Source organism: Coregonus clupeaformis, unplaced genomic scaffold (assembly GCF_020615455.1).
Source record: "Coregonus clupeaformis isolate EN_2021a unplaced genomic scaffold, ASM2061545v1 scaf0188, whole genome shotgun sequence".
Classification (NCBI taxonomy): Eukaryota; Metazoa; Chordata; class Actinopteri; order Salmoniformes; family Salmonidae; genus Coregonus; species Coregonus clupeaformis.
In genome coordinates this window covers 470,621-485,907 of record NW_025533643.1, presented here as the reverse complement: position 1 = coordinate 485,907, position 15,287 = coordinate 470,621, and the positions used below count along the sequence as shown (strand labels likewise).

Below are 15,287 nucleotides of genomic sequence, written 5' to 3'. Positions count from 1 at the left end.
GCCTTAGACCCTAAACTAGAGGTCTCCAACCCTACTACTGCCTTAGACCCTAAACTAGAGGTCTCCAACCCTACTACCGCCTTAGACAGACCCTAAACTAGAGGTCTCCAACCCTACTGCTGCCTTAGACAGACCCTAAACTAGAGGTCTCCAACCCTACTACCGCCTTAGACAGACCCTAAACTAGAGGTCTCCAACCCTACTGCTGCCTTAGACCCCTAAACTAGAGGTCTCCAACCCTACTACTGCCTTAGACCCTAAACTAGAGGTCTCCAACCCTACTGCTGCCTTAGACCCTAAACTAGAGGTCTCCAACCCTACTACTGCCTTAGACAGACCTAAAATAGAGGTCTCCAACCCTACTGCTGCCTTAGACAGACCCTAAACTAGAGGTCTCCAACCCTACTACTGCCTTAGACCCTAAACTAGAGGTCTCCAACCCTACTACTGCCTTAGACCCTAAACTAGAGGTCTCCAACCCTACTGCTGCCTTAGACAGACCCTAAACTAGAGGTCTCCAACCCTACTACTGCCTTAGACAGCCCTAAACTAGAGGTCTCCAACCCTACTACTGCCTTAGACCCTAAACTAGAGGTCTCCAAACCTACTACTGCCTTAGACCCCTAAACTAGAGGTCTCCAACCCTACTGCTGCCTTAGACAGACCCTAAACTAGAGGTCTCCAACCCTACTACTGCCTTAGACGCCTAAACTAGAGGTCTCCAACCCTACTGCTGCCTTAGACCCTAAACTAGAGGTCTCCAACCCTACTACTGCCTTAGACAGACCCTAAACTAGAGGTCTCCAACCCTACTGCTGCCTTAGACAGACCCTAAACTAGAGGTCTCCAACCCTACTGCTGCCTTAGACAACCCTAAACTAGAGGTCTCCAACCCTACTACCGCCTTAGACCCTAAACTAAAGGTCTCCAACCCTACTGCTGCCTTAGACAGACCCTAAACTAGAGGTCTCCAACCCTACTACTGCCTTAGACAGACCCTAAACTAGAGGTCTCCAACCCTACTGCTGCCTTAGACACCCTAAACTAGAGGTCTCCAACCCTACTACTGCCTTAGACAGACCTAAACTAGAGGTCTCCAACCCTACTGCTGCCTTAGACAGACCCTAAACTAGAGGTCTCCAACCCTACTACTGCCTTAGACACCTAAACTAGAGGTCTCCAACCCTACTGCTGCCTTAGACCCTAAACTAGAGGTCTCCAACCCTACTACTGCCTTAGACAGACCCTAAACTAGAGGTCTCCAACCCTACTACTGCCTTAGACAGACCCTAAACTAGAGGTCTCCAACCCTACTGCTGCCTTAGACAGACCCTAAACTAGAGGTCTCCAACCCTACTACTGCCTTAGACAGACCCTAAACTAGAGGTCTCCAACCCTACTACTGCCTTAGACCCTAAACTAGAGGTCTCCAACCCTACTACTGCCTTAGACCCTAAACTAGAGGTCTCCAACCCTACTACTGCCTTAGACAGACCCTAAACTAGAGGTCTCCAACCCTACTGCTGCCTTAGACCCCTAAACTAGAGGTCTCCAACCCTACTACTGCCTTAGACCCCTAAACTAGAGGTCTCCAACCCTACTGCTGCCTTAGACCCTAAACTAGAGGTCTCCAACCCTACTGCTGCCTTAGACACCTAAACTAGAGGTCTCCAACCCTACTACTGCCTTAGACAGACCTAAACTAGAGGTCTCCAACCCTACTACTGCCTTAGACAGACCTAAACTAGAGGTCTCCAACCCTACTACTGCCTTAGACAGACCCTAAACTAGAGGTCTCCAACCCTACTGCTGCCTTAGACAGACCCTAAACTAGAGGTCTCCAACCCTACTGCTGCCTTAGACAGACCCTAAACTAGAGGTCTCCAACCCCTACTACTGCCTTAGACCCTAAACTAGAGGTCTCCAACCCTACTGCTGCCTTAGACAGACCTAAACTAGAGGTCTCCAACCCTACTACTGCCTTAGACAGACCCTAAACTAGAGGTCTCCAACCCTACTACTGCCTTAGACAGACCCTAAACTAGAGGTCTCCAACCCTACTGCTGCCTTAGACAGACCCTAAACTAGAGGTCTCCAACCCTACTGCTGCCTTAGACCCCTAAACTAGAGGTCTCCAACCCTACTACTGCCTTAGACAGACCCTAAACTAGAGGTCTCCAACCCTACTACTGCCTTAGACCCTAAACTAGAGGTCTCCAACCCTACTACTGCCTTAGACCCTAAACTAGAGGTCTCCAACCCTACTACTGCCTTAGACCCCTAAACTAGAGGTCTCCAACCCTACTACTGCCTTAGACCCCTAAACTAGAGGTCTCCAACCCTACTGCTGCCTTAGACAGACCCTAAACTAGAGGTCTCCAACCCTACTACTGCCTTAGACCCTAAACTAGAGGTCTCCAACCCTACTACTGCCTTAGACCCCTAAACTAGAGGTCTCCAACCCTACTACCGCCTTAGACAGACCCTAAACTAGAGGTCTCCAACCCTACTGCTGCCTTAGACGACCCTAAACTAGAGGTCTCCAACCCTACTACTGCCTTAGACACCTAAACTAGAGGTCTCCAACCCTACTGCTGCCTTAGACGCCTAAACTAGAGGTCTCCAACCCTACTACTGCCTTAGACAGACCCTAAACTAGAGGTCTCCAACCCTACTGCTGCCTTAGACCCTAAACTAGAGGTCTCCAACCCTACTGCTGCCTTAGACAGCCTAAACTAGAGGTCTCCAACCCTACTGCTGCCTTAGACCCCTAAACTAGAGGTCTCCAACCCTACTACTGCCTTAGACAGACCCTAAACTAGAGGTCTCCAACCCTACTGCTGCCTTAGACACCCTAAACTAGAGGTCTCCAACCCTACTGCTGCCTTAGACCCTAAACTAGAGGTCTCCAACCCTACTACTGCCTTAGACAACCCTAAACTAGAGGTCTCCAACCCTACTGCTGCCTTAGACACCTAAACTAGAGGTCTCCAACCCTACTACTGCCTTAGACGCCCTAAACTAGAGGTCTCCAACCCTACTACTGCCTTAGACAGACCCTAAACTAGAGGTCTCCAACCCTACTACTGCCTTAGACACCCTAAACTAGAGGTCTCCAACCCTACTACTGCCTTAGACCCTAAACTAGAGGTCTCCAACCCTACTGCTGCCTTAGACCCCTAAACTAGAGGTCTCCAACCCTACTGCTGCCTTAGACCCTAAACTAGAGGTCTCCAACCCTACTACTGCCTTAGACCTCCTAAGACCCTAAACTAGAGGTCTCCAACCCTACTACTGCCTTAGACGCCCTAAACTAGAGGTCTCCAACCCTACTACTGCCTTAGACAGACCCTAAACTAGAGGTCTCCAACCCTACTACTGCCTTAGACCCTAAACTAGAGGTCTCCAACCCTACTACTGCCTTAGACCCTAAACTAGAGGTCTCCAACCCTACTACTGCCTTAGACACCTAAACTAGAGGTCTCCAACCCTACTACTGCCTTAGACCCTAAACTAGAGGTCTCCAACCCTACTACTGCCTTAGACCCTAAACTAGAGGTCTCCAACCCTACTACTGCCTTAGACCCTAAACTAGAGGTCTCCAACCCTACTACCGCCTTAGACCCTAAAATAGAGGTCTCCAACCCTACTGCTGCCTTAGACCCTAAAATAGAGGTCTCCAACCCTACTACTGCCTTAGACCCTAAACTAGAGGTCTCCAACCCTACTACCGCCTTAGACCCTAAACTAGAGGTCTCCAACCCTACTACTGCCTTAGACCCTAAACTAGAGGTCTCCAACCCTACTACTGCCTTAGACAGACCCTAAACTAGAGGTCTCCAACCCTACTACTGCCTTAGACCCTACATTTACATTTACATTTTAGTCATTTAGCAGACGCTCTTATCCAGAGCGACTTACAGTTAGCACATACATTATTTTATCGAACCCACAACCCTGGCGTTGCAAACGCCATGCTCTACCAACTGAGCTACATCCCCTGCCGGCCATTCCCTCCCCTACCCTGGACGACGCTGGGACAATTGTGCGCCGCCCCATGGGTCTCCCGGTCGTGGCCGGCTACGACAGAGCCTGGATTCGAACCAGGATCTCTAGTGGCACAGCTAGCACTGCGATGCAGTGCCTTAGACCACTGCGCCACTCGGGAGATGTCTAAACTAGATGTCTCCAACCCTACTACTGCCTTAGACCCTAAACTAGAGGTCTCCAACCCTACTACTGCCTTAGACCCTAAACTAGAGGTCTCCAACCCTACTACTGCCTTAGACCCTAAACTAGAGGTCTCCAACCCTACTGCTGCCTTAGACCCTAAACTAGAGGTCTCCAACCCTACTGCTGTCTTAGACCCTAAACTAAAGGTCTCCAACCCTACTGCTGCCTTAGACCCTAAACTAGAGGTCTCCAACCCTACTACCGCCTTAGACCCTAAACTAAAGGTCTCCAACCCTACTGCTGCCTTAGACAGACCCTAAACTAGAGGTCTCCAACCCTACTACTGCCTTAGACAGACCCTAAACTAGAGGTCTCCAACCCTACTACTGCCTTAGACAGACCCTAAACTAGAGGTCTCCAACCCTACTACTGCCTTAGACAGACCCTAAACTAGAGGTCTCCAACCCTACTGCTGCCTTAGACCCTAAACTAGAGGTCTCCAACCCTACTACCGCCTTAGACCCTAAACTAAAGGTCTCCAACCCTACTGCTGCCTTAGACAGACCCTAAACTAGAGGTCTCCAACCCTACTGCTGCCTTAGACAGACCCTAAACTAGAGGTCTCCAACCCTACTGCTGCCTTAGACCCTAAACTAGAGGTCTCCAACCCTACTACTGCCTTAGACCCTAAACTAGAGGTCTCCAACCCTACTACTGCCTTAGACAGACCCTAAACTAGAGGTCTCCAACCCTACTACCGCCTTAGACCCTAAACTAGAGGTCTCCAACCCTACTACTGCCTTAGACAGACCCTAAACTAGAGGTCTCCAACCCTACTACTGCCTTAGACCCTAAACTAGAGGTCTCCAACCCTACTACTGCCTTAGACAGACCCTAAACTAGAGGTCTCCAACCCTACTACTGCCTTAGACCCTAAACTAGAGGTCTCCAACCCTACTGCTACCTTAGACCCTAAACTAGAGGTCTCCAACCCTACTACTGCCTTAGACAGACCCTAAACTAGAGGTCTCCAACCCTACTACTGCCTTAGACCCTAAACTAGAGGTCTCCAACCCTACTACCGCCTTAGACAGACCCTAAACTAGAGGTCTCCAACCCTACTACTGCCTTAGACCCTAAACTAGAGGTCTCCAACCCTACTACTGCCTTAGACAGACCCTAAACTAGAGGTCTCCAACCCTACTACTGCCTTAGACAGACCCTAAACTAGAGGTCTCCAACCCTACTGATGCCTTAGACAGACCCTAAACTAGAGGTCTCCAACCCTACTACCGCCTTAGACAGACCCTAAACTAGAGGTCTCCAACCCTACTACTGCCTTAGACCCTAAACTAGAGGTCTCCAACCCTACTACTGCCTTAGACAGACCCTAAACTAGAGGTCTCCAACCCTACTACTGCCTTAGACAGACCCTAAACTAGAGGTCTCCAACCCTACTGCTGCCTTAGACAGACCCTAAACTAGAGGTCTCCAACCCTACTACTGCCTTAGACCCTAAACTAGAGGTCTCCAACCCTACTACTGCCTTAGACAGACCCTAAACTAGAGGTCTCCAACCCTACTACTGCCTTAGACAGACCCTAAACTAGAGGTCTCCAACCCTACTGATGCCTTAGACAGACCCTAAACTAGAGGTCTCCAACCCTACTACTGCCTTAGACCCTAAACTAGAGGTCTCCAACCCTACTACTGCCTTAGACAGACCCTAAACTAGAGGTCTCCAACCCTACTACTGCCTTAGACCCTAAACTAGAGGTCTCCAACCCTACTGCTGCCTTAGACCCTAAACTAGAGGTCTCCAACCCTACTACTGCCTTAGACAGACCCTAAACTAGAGGTCTCCAACCCTACTACCGCCTTAGACAGACCCTAAACTAGAGGTCTCCAACCCTACTACTGCCTTAGACCCTAAACTAGAGGTCTCCAACCCTACTACTGCCTTAGACCCTAAACTAGAGGTCTCCAACCCTACTACTGCCTTAGACCCTAAACTAGAGGTCTCCAACCCTACTACTGCCTTAGACCCTAAACTAGAGGTCTCCAACCCTACTACTGCCTTAGACCCTAAACTAGAGGTCTCCAACCCTACTACTGCCTTAGACAGACCCTAAACTAGAGGTCTCCAACCCTACTACTGCCTTAGACCCTAAACTAGAGGTCTCCAACCCTACTACTGCCTTAGACCCCTAAACTAGAGGTCTCCAACCCTACTACTGCCTTAGACAGACCCTAAACTAGAGGTCTCCAACCCTACTGCTGCCTTAGACAGACCCTAAACTAGAGGTCTCCAACCCTACTGCTGCCTTAGACACCCTAAACTAGAGGTCTCCAACCCTACTACTGCCTTAGACCCCTAAACTAGAGGTCTCCAACCCTACTACTGCCTTAGACAGACCCTAAACTAGAGGTCTCCAACCCTACTACTGCCTTAGACCCCTAAACTAGAGGTCTCCAACCCTACTACTGCCTTAGACCCTAAACTAGAGGTCTCCAACCCTACTACCGCCTTAGACAGACCCTAAACTAGAGGTCTCCAACCCTACTACCGCCTTAGACAGACCCTAAACTAGAGGTCTCCAACCCTACTACCGCCTTAGACCCTAAACTAGAGGTCTCCAACCCTACTACCGCCTTAGACCCTAAACTAGAGGTCTCCAACCCTACTACCGCCTTAGACCCTAAACTAGAGGTCTCCAACCCTACTACCGCCTTAGACCCTAAACTAGAGGTCTCCAACCCTACTACTGCCTTAGACCCTAAACTAGAGGTCTCCAACCCTACTGCTGCCTTAGACCCTAAACTAGAGGTCTCCAACCCTACTACTGCCTTAGACAGACCCTAAACTAGAGGTCTCCAACCCTACTACTGCCTTAGACCCTAAACTAGAGGCATCCAACCCTACTACTGCCTTAGACCCTAAACTAGAGGTCTCCAACCCTACTACTGCCTTAGACAGACCCTAAACTAGAGGTCTCCAACCCTACTACTGCCTTAGACAGACCCTAAACTAGAGGTCTCCAACCCTACTACCGCCTTAGACAGACCCTAAACTAGAGGTCTCCAACCCTACTGCTGCCTTAGACAGACCCTAAACTAGAGGTCTCCAACCCTACTACTGCCTTAGACCCTAAACTAGAGGTCTCCAACCCTACTACTGCCTTAGACCCTAAACTAGAGGTCTCCAACCCTACTACTGCCTTAGACCCTAAACTAGAGGTCTCCAACCCTACTACTGCCTTAGACAGACCCTAAACTAGAGGTCTCCAACCCTACTACTGCCTTAGACCCTAAACTAGAGGTCTCCAACCCTACTGCCGCCTTAGACAGACCCTAAACTAGAGGTCTCCAACCCTACTACTGCCTTAGACAGACCCTAAACTAGAGGTCTCCAACCCTACTACTGCCTTAGACAGACCCTAAACTAGAGGTCTCCAACCCTACTACTGCCTTAGACCCTAAACTAGAGGTCTCCAACCCTACTACTGCCTTAGACAGACCCTAAACTAGAGGTCTCCAACCCTACTACTGCCTTAGACCCTAAACTAGAGGTCTCCAACCCTACTACTGCCTTAGACAGACCCTAAACTAGAGGTCTCCAACCCTACTACTGCCTTAGACCCTAAACTAGAGGTCTCCAACCCTACTACTGCCTTAGACCCTAAACTAGAGGTCTCCAACCCTACTACTGCCTTAGACAGACCCTAAACTAGAGGTCTCCAACCCTACTACCGCCTTAGACCCTAAACTAGAGGTCTCCAACCCTACTACTGCCTTAGACAGACCCTAAACTAGAGGTCTCCAACCCTACTACCGCCTTAGACCCTAAACTAGAGGTCTCCAACCCTACTACTGCCTTAGACAGACCCTAAACTAGAGGTCTCCAACCCTACTACTGCCTTAGACCCTAAACTAGAGGCATCCAACCCTACTACTGCCTTAGACCCTAAACTAGAGGTCTCCAACCCTACTACTGCCTTAGACAGACCCTAAACTAGAGGTCTCCAACCCTACTACTGCCTTAGACAGACCCTAAACTAGAGGTCTCCAACCCTACTACCGCCTTAGACAGACCCTAAACTAGAGGTCTCCAACCCTACTACTGCCTTAGACAGACCCCTAAACTAGAGGTCTCCAACCCTACTACTGCCTTAGACAGACCCTAAACTAGAGGTCTCCAACCCTACTACTGCCTTAGACCCTAAACTAGAGGTCTCCAACCCTACTGCTGCCTTAGACAGACCCTAAACTAGAGGTCTCCAACCCTACTACTGCCTTAGACAGACCCTAAACTAGAGGTCTCCAACCCTACTACTGCCTTAGACAGACCCTAAACTAGAGGTCTCCAACCCTACTGCTGCCTTAGACAGACCCTAAACTAGAGGTCTCCAACCCTACTACTGCCTTAGACCCTAAACTAGAGGTCTCCAACCCTACTACTGCCTTAGACCCTAAACTAGAGGTCTCCAACCCTACTACTGCCTTAGACAGACCCTAAACTAGAGGTCTCCAACCCTACTGCTGCCTTAGACCCTAAACTAGAGGTCTCCAACCCTACTACCGCCTTAGACAGACCCTAAACTAGAGGTCTCCAACCCTACTACCGCCTTAGACCCTAAACTAGAGGTCTCCAACCCTACTACCGCCTTAGACCCTAAACTAGAGGTCTCCAACCCTACTACCGCCTTAGACCCTAAACTAGAGGTCTCCAACCCTACTGCTGCCTTAGACCCTAAACTAGAGGTCTCCAACCCTACTGCTGCCTTAGACCCTAAACTAGAGGTCTCCAACCCTACTACTGCCTTAGACCCTAAACTAGAGGTCTCCAACCCTACTGCTGCCTTAGACCCTAAACTAGAGGTCTCCAACCCTACTACCGCCTTAGACCCTAAACTAGAGGTCTCCAACCCTACTACCGCCTTAGACCCTAAACTAAAAGGTCTCCAACCCTACTGCTGCCTTAGACAGACCCTAAACTAGAGGTCTCCAACCCTACTACTGCCTTAGACAGACCCTAAACTAGAGGTCTCCAACCCTACTACTGCCTTAGACAGACCCTAAACTAGAGGTCTCCAACCCTAATGCTGCCCTAGACCCTAAACTAGAGGTCTCCAACCCTACTGCTGCCTTAGACAGACCCTAAACTAAAAGGTCTCCAACCCTACTACTGCCTTAGACAGACCCTAAACTAGAGGTCTCCAACCCTACTGCTGCCTTAGACCCTAAACTAGAGGTCTCCAACCCTACTGCTGCCTTAGACAGACCCTAAACTAGAGGTCTCCAATCCTACTACTGCCTTAGACAGACCCTAAACTAGAGGTCTCCAATCCTACTGCTGCCTTAGACCCTAAACTAGAGGTCTCCAACCCTACTGCTGCCTTAGACAGACCCTAAACTAGAGGTCTCCAACCCTACTACTGCCTTAGACAGACCCTAAACTAGAGGTCTCCAACCCTACTACTGCCTTAGACCCTAAACTAGAGGTCTCCAACCCTACTACTGCCTTAGACAGACCCTAAACTAGAGGTCTCCAACCCTACTACTGCCTTAGACCCTAAACTAGAGGTCTCCAACCCTACTACTGCCTTAGACAGACCCTAAACTAGAGGTCTCCAATCCTACTACTGCCTTAGACAGACCCTAAACTAGAGGTCTCCAACCCTACTGCTGCCTTAGACCCTAAACTAGAGGTCTCCAACCCTACTGCTGCCTTAGACAGACCCTAAACTAGAGGTCTCCAACCCTACTACCGCCTTAGACAGACCCTAAACTAGAGGTCTCCAACCCTACTGCTGCCTTAGACAGACCCTAAACTAGAGGTCTCCAACCCTACTGCCGCCTTAGACCCTAAACTAGAGGTCTCCAACCCTAATGCTGCCTTAGACCCTAAACTAGAGGTCTCCAACCCTACTACTGCCTTAGACAGACCCTAAACTAGAGGTCTCCAACCCTACTACTGCCTTAGACAGACCCTAAACTAGAGGTCTCCAACCCTAATGCTGCCTTAGACAGACCCTAAACTAGAGGTCTCCAACCCTACTGCTGCCTTAGACAGACCCTAAACTAGAGGTCTCCAACCCTACTACTGCCCTAGACCCTAAACTAGAGGTCTCCAACCCTACTGCTGCCTTAGACAGACCCTAAACTAGAGGTCTCCAACCCTACTGCTGCCTTAGACCCTAAACTAGAGGTCTCCAACCCTACTACTGCCTTAGACAGACCCTAAACTAGAGGTCTCCAACCCTACTACTGCCTTAGACAGACCCTAAACTAGAGGTCTCCAACCCTACTGCTGCCTTAGACCCTAAACTAGAGGTCTCCAACCCTACTACTGCCTTAGACAGACCCTAAACTAGAGGTCTCCAACCCTACTACCGCCTTAGACCCTAAACTAGAGGTCTCCAACCCTACTGCTGCCTTAGACAGACCCTAAACTAGAGGTCTCCAAACCTACTACTGCCTTAGACAGACCCTAAACTAGAGGTCTCCAATCCTACTACTGCCTTAGACCCTAAACTAGAGGTCTCCAACCCTACTACCGCCTTAGACAGACCCTAAACTAGAGGTCTCCAACCCTACTACTGCCTTAGACAGACCCTAAACTAGAGGTCTCCAACCCTACTACTGCCTTAGACAGACCCTAAACTAGAGGTCTCCAACCCTACTACTGCCTTAGACAGACCCTAAACTAGAGGTCTCCAACCCTACTACTGCCTTAGACCCCTAAACTAGAGGTCTCCAACCCTACTACTGCCTTAGACCCCTAAACTAGAGGTCTCCAACCCTACTACTGCCTTAGACCCCCTAAACTAGAGGTCTCCAACCCTACTACTGCCTTAGACGCCCTAAACTAGAGGTCTCCAACCCTACTGCTGCCTTAGACAGACCCTAAACTAGAGGTCTCCAACCCTACTACCGCCTTAGACAGACCCTAAACTAGAGGTCTCCAACCCTACTGCTGCCTTAGACACCCTAAACTAGAGGTCTCCAACCCTACTACCGCCTTAGACCTAAACTAGAGGTCTCCAACCCTAATGCTGCCTTAGACCCTAAACTAGAGGTCTCCAACCCTACTACTGCCTTAGACCCTAAACTAGAGGTCTCCAACCCTACTGCTGCCTTAGACAGACCCTAAACTAGAGGTCTCCAACCCTACTGCTGCCTTAGACAGACCCTAAACTAGAGGTCTCCAACCCTACTGCTGCCTTAGACAGACCCTAAACTAGAGGTCTCCAACCCTACTGCTGCCTTAGACAGACCCTAAACTAGAGGTCTCCAACCCTACTACTGCCTTAGACCCTAAACTAGAGGTCTCCAACCCTACTGCTGCCTTAGACCCTAAACTAGAGGTCTCCAACCCTACTGCTGCCTTAGACAGACCCTAAACTAGAGGTCTCCAACCCTACTGCTGCCTTAGACGACCCTAAACTAGAGGTCTCCAACCCTACTACTGCCTTAGACAGACCCTAAACTAGAGGTCTCCAACCCTACTGCTGCCTTAGACACCCTAAACTAGAGGTCTCCAACCCTACTACTGCCTTAGACCCTAAACTAGAGGTCTCCAACCCTACTACTGCCTTAGACCCTAAACTAGAGGTCTCCAACCCCTACTACTGCCTTAGACCCTAAACTAGAGGTCTCCAACCCTACTGCTGCCTTAGACACCCTAAACTAGAGGTCTCCAACCCTACTACTGCCTTAGACCCTAAACTAGAGGTCTCCAACCCTACTACTGCCTTAGACCCCTAAACTAGAGGTCTCCAACCCTACTACCGCCTTAGACCCTAAACTAGAGGTCTCCAACCCTACTACTGCCTTAGACCCTAAAATAGAGGTCTCCAACCCTACTACTGCCTTAGACAGACCCTAAACTAGAGGTCTCCAACCCTACTACTGCCTTAGACCCTAAACTAGAGGTCTCCAACCCTACTACTGCCTTAGACCCTAAAATAGAGGTCTCCAACCCTACTGCTGCCTTAGACACTAAACTAGAGGTCTCCAACCCTACTGCTGCCTTAGACAGACCCTAAACTAGAGGTCTCCAACCCTACTACCGCCTTAGACAGACCCTAAACTAGAGGTCTCCAACCCTACTGCTGCCTTAGACAGACCCTAAACTAGAGGTCTCCAACCCTACTGCCGCCTTAGACCCTAAACTAGAGGTCTCCAACCCTAATGCTGCCTTAGACCCTAAACTAGAGGTCTCCAACCCTACTACTGCCTTAGACAGACCCTAAACTAGAGGTCTCCAACCCTACTACTGCCTTAGACAGACCCTAAACTAGAGGTCTCCAACCCTAATGCTGCCTTAGACAGACCCTAAACTAGAGGTCTCCAACCCTACTGCTGCCTTAGACAGACCCTAAACTAGAGGTCTCCAACCCTACTACTGCCTTAGACCCTAAACTAGAGGTCTCCAACCCTACTACTGCCTTAGACCCTAAACTAGAGGTCTCCAACCCTACTACTGCCTTAGACCCTAAACTAGAGGTCTCCAACCCTACTGCTGCCTTAGACAGACCCTAAACTAGAGGTCTCCAACCCTACTGCTGCCTTAGACCCTAAACTAGAGGTCTCCAACCCTACTACTGCCTTAGACAGACCCTAAACTAGAGGTCTCCAACCCTACTACTGCATTAGACCCTAAACTAGAGGTCTCCAACCCTTCTACTGCCTTAGACCCTAAACTAGAGGTCTCCAACCCTACTACTGCCTTAGACAGACCCTAAACTAGAGGTCTCCAACCCTACTACTGCATTAGACCCTAAACTAGAGGTCTCCAACCCTACTGCTGCCTTAGACCCTAAACTAGAGGTCTCCAACCCTACTACTGCCTTAGACGAGCCCTAAACTAGAGGTCTCCAACCCTACTACTGCCTTAGACAGACCCTAAACTAGAGGTCTCCAACCCTACTGCTGCCTTAGACAGACCCTAAACTAGAGGTCTCCAACCCTACTGCTGCCTTAGACAACCCTAAACTAGAGGTCTCCAACCCTACTGCTGCCTTAGACAGCCCCTAAACTAGAGGTCTCCAACCCTACTGCTGCCTTAGACACCCTAAACTAGAGGTCTCCAACCCTACTGCCGCCTTAGACGACCCTAAACTAGAGGTCTCCAACCCTACTACTGCCTTAGACCCTAAACTAGAGGTCTCCAACCCTACTACCGCCTTAGACAGACCCTAAACTAGAGGTCTCCAACCCTACTGCTACCTTAGACAGACCCTAAACTAGAGGTCTCCAACCCTACTACCGCCTTAGACCCTAAACTAGAGGTCTCCAACCCTACTGCTGCCTTAGACAGACCCTAAACTAGAGGTCTCCAACCCTACTACTGCCTTAGACCCTAAACTAGAGGTCTCCAACCCTACTGCTGCCTTAGACAGACCCTAAACTAGAGGTCTCCAAACTACTACTGCCTTAGACAGACCCTAAACTAGAGGTCTCCAAACTACTACTGCCTTAGACCCTAAACTAGAGGTCTCCAACCCTACTACTGCCTTAGACAGACCCTAAACTAGAGGTCTCCAACCTACTACTGCCTTAGACACCCTAAACTAGAGGTCTCCAACCTACTACTGCCTTAGACCCTAAACTAGAGGTCTCCAACCCTACTACCGCCTTAGACCCTAAACTAGAGGTCTCCAACCCTACTACCGCCTTAGACCCTAAACTAGAGGTCTCCAACCCTACTGCTGCCTTAGACAGACCCTAAACTAGAGGTCTCCAACTCCTACTACTGCCTTAGACAGACCCTAAACTAGAGGTCTCCAACCCTACTACTGCCTTAGACAGACCCTAAACTAGAGGTCTCCAACCCTACTGCTGCCTTAGACAGACCCTAAACTAGAGGTCTCCAACCCTACTACTGCCTTAGACAGACCCTAAACTAGAGGTCTCCAACCCTACTGCTGCCTTAGACAACCCTAAACTAGAGGTCTCCAACCCTACTACTGCCTTAGACACCTAAACTAGAGGTCTCCAACCCTACTACTGCCTTAGACAGACCCTAAACTAGAGGTCTCCAACCCTACTACTGCCTTAGACAGACCCTAAACTAGAGGTCTCCAACCCTACTGCTGCCTTAGACCTAAACTAGAGGTCTCCAGCCCTACTACTGCCTTAGACAGACCCTAAACTAGAGGTCTCCAACCCTACTACCGCCTTAGACGCCCTAAACTAGAGGTCTCCAACCCTACTGCTGCCTTAGACCCTAAACTAGAGGTCTCCAGCCCTACTACCGCCTTAGACAGACCCTAAACTAGAGGTCTCCAACCCTACTACCGCCTTAGACCCTAAACTAGAGGTCTCCAACCCTACTGCTGCCTTAGACCCTAAACTAGAGGTCTCCAACCCTACTACTGCCTTAGACAGACCCTAAACTAGAGGTCTCCAACCCTACTGCTGCCTTAGACCCTAAACTAGAGGTCTCCAACCCTACTACTGCCTTAGACCCTAAACTAGAGGTCTCCAACCCTACTACTGCCTTAGACACCCTAAACTAGAGGTCTCCAACCCTACTACTGCCTTAGACCCTAAACTAGAGGTCTCCAACCCTACTACTGCCTTAGACAGACCCTAAACTAGAGGTCTCCAACCCTACTACTGCCTTAGACCCTAAACTAGAGGTCTCCAACCCTACTACTGCCTTAGACCCTAAACTAGAGGTCTCCAACCCTACTACTGCCTTAGACAGACCCTAAACTAGAGGTCTCCAACCCTACTACTGCCTTAGACAGACCTAAACTAGAGGTCTCCAACCCTACTACTGCCTTAGACAGACCCTAAACTAGAGGTCTCCAACCCTACTACCGCCTTAGACAGACCCTAAACTAGAGGTCTCCAACCCTACTACTGCCTTAGACAGCCTAAACTAGAGGTCTCCAACCCTACTACTGCCTTAGACAGACCCTAAACTAGAGGTCTCCAACCCTACTACTGCCTTAGACAGACCCTAAACTAGAGGTCTCCAACCCTACTACTGCCTTAGACGACCCTAAACTAGAGGTCTCCAACCCTACTACTGCCTTAGACAGACCCTAAACTAGAGGTCTCCAACCCTACTGCTGCCTTAGACCCTAAACTGGAGGTCTCCA

General features: G+C 49.8%; 1 protein-coding gene across 1 annotated transcript in view; it reads right to left on the bottom strand.

Moving 5' to 3' along the window:
- Window positions 1-15,287, bottom strand: part of ctc1 (CTS telomere maintenance complex component 1) — an 84,573-nt gene that overhangs the window by 67,875 nt on the left and 1,411 nt on the right. The window lies entirely within an intron of this gene.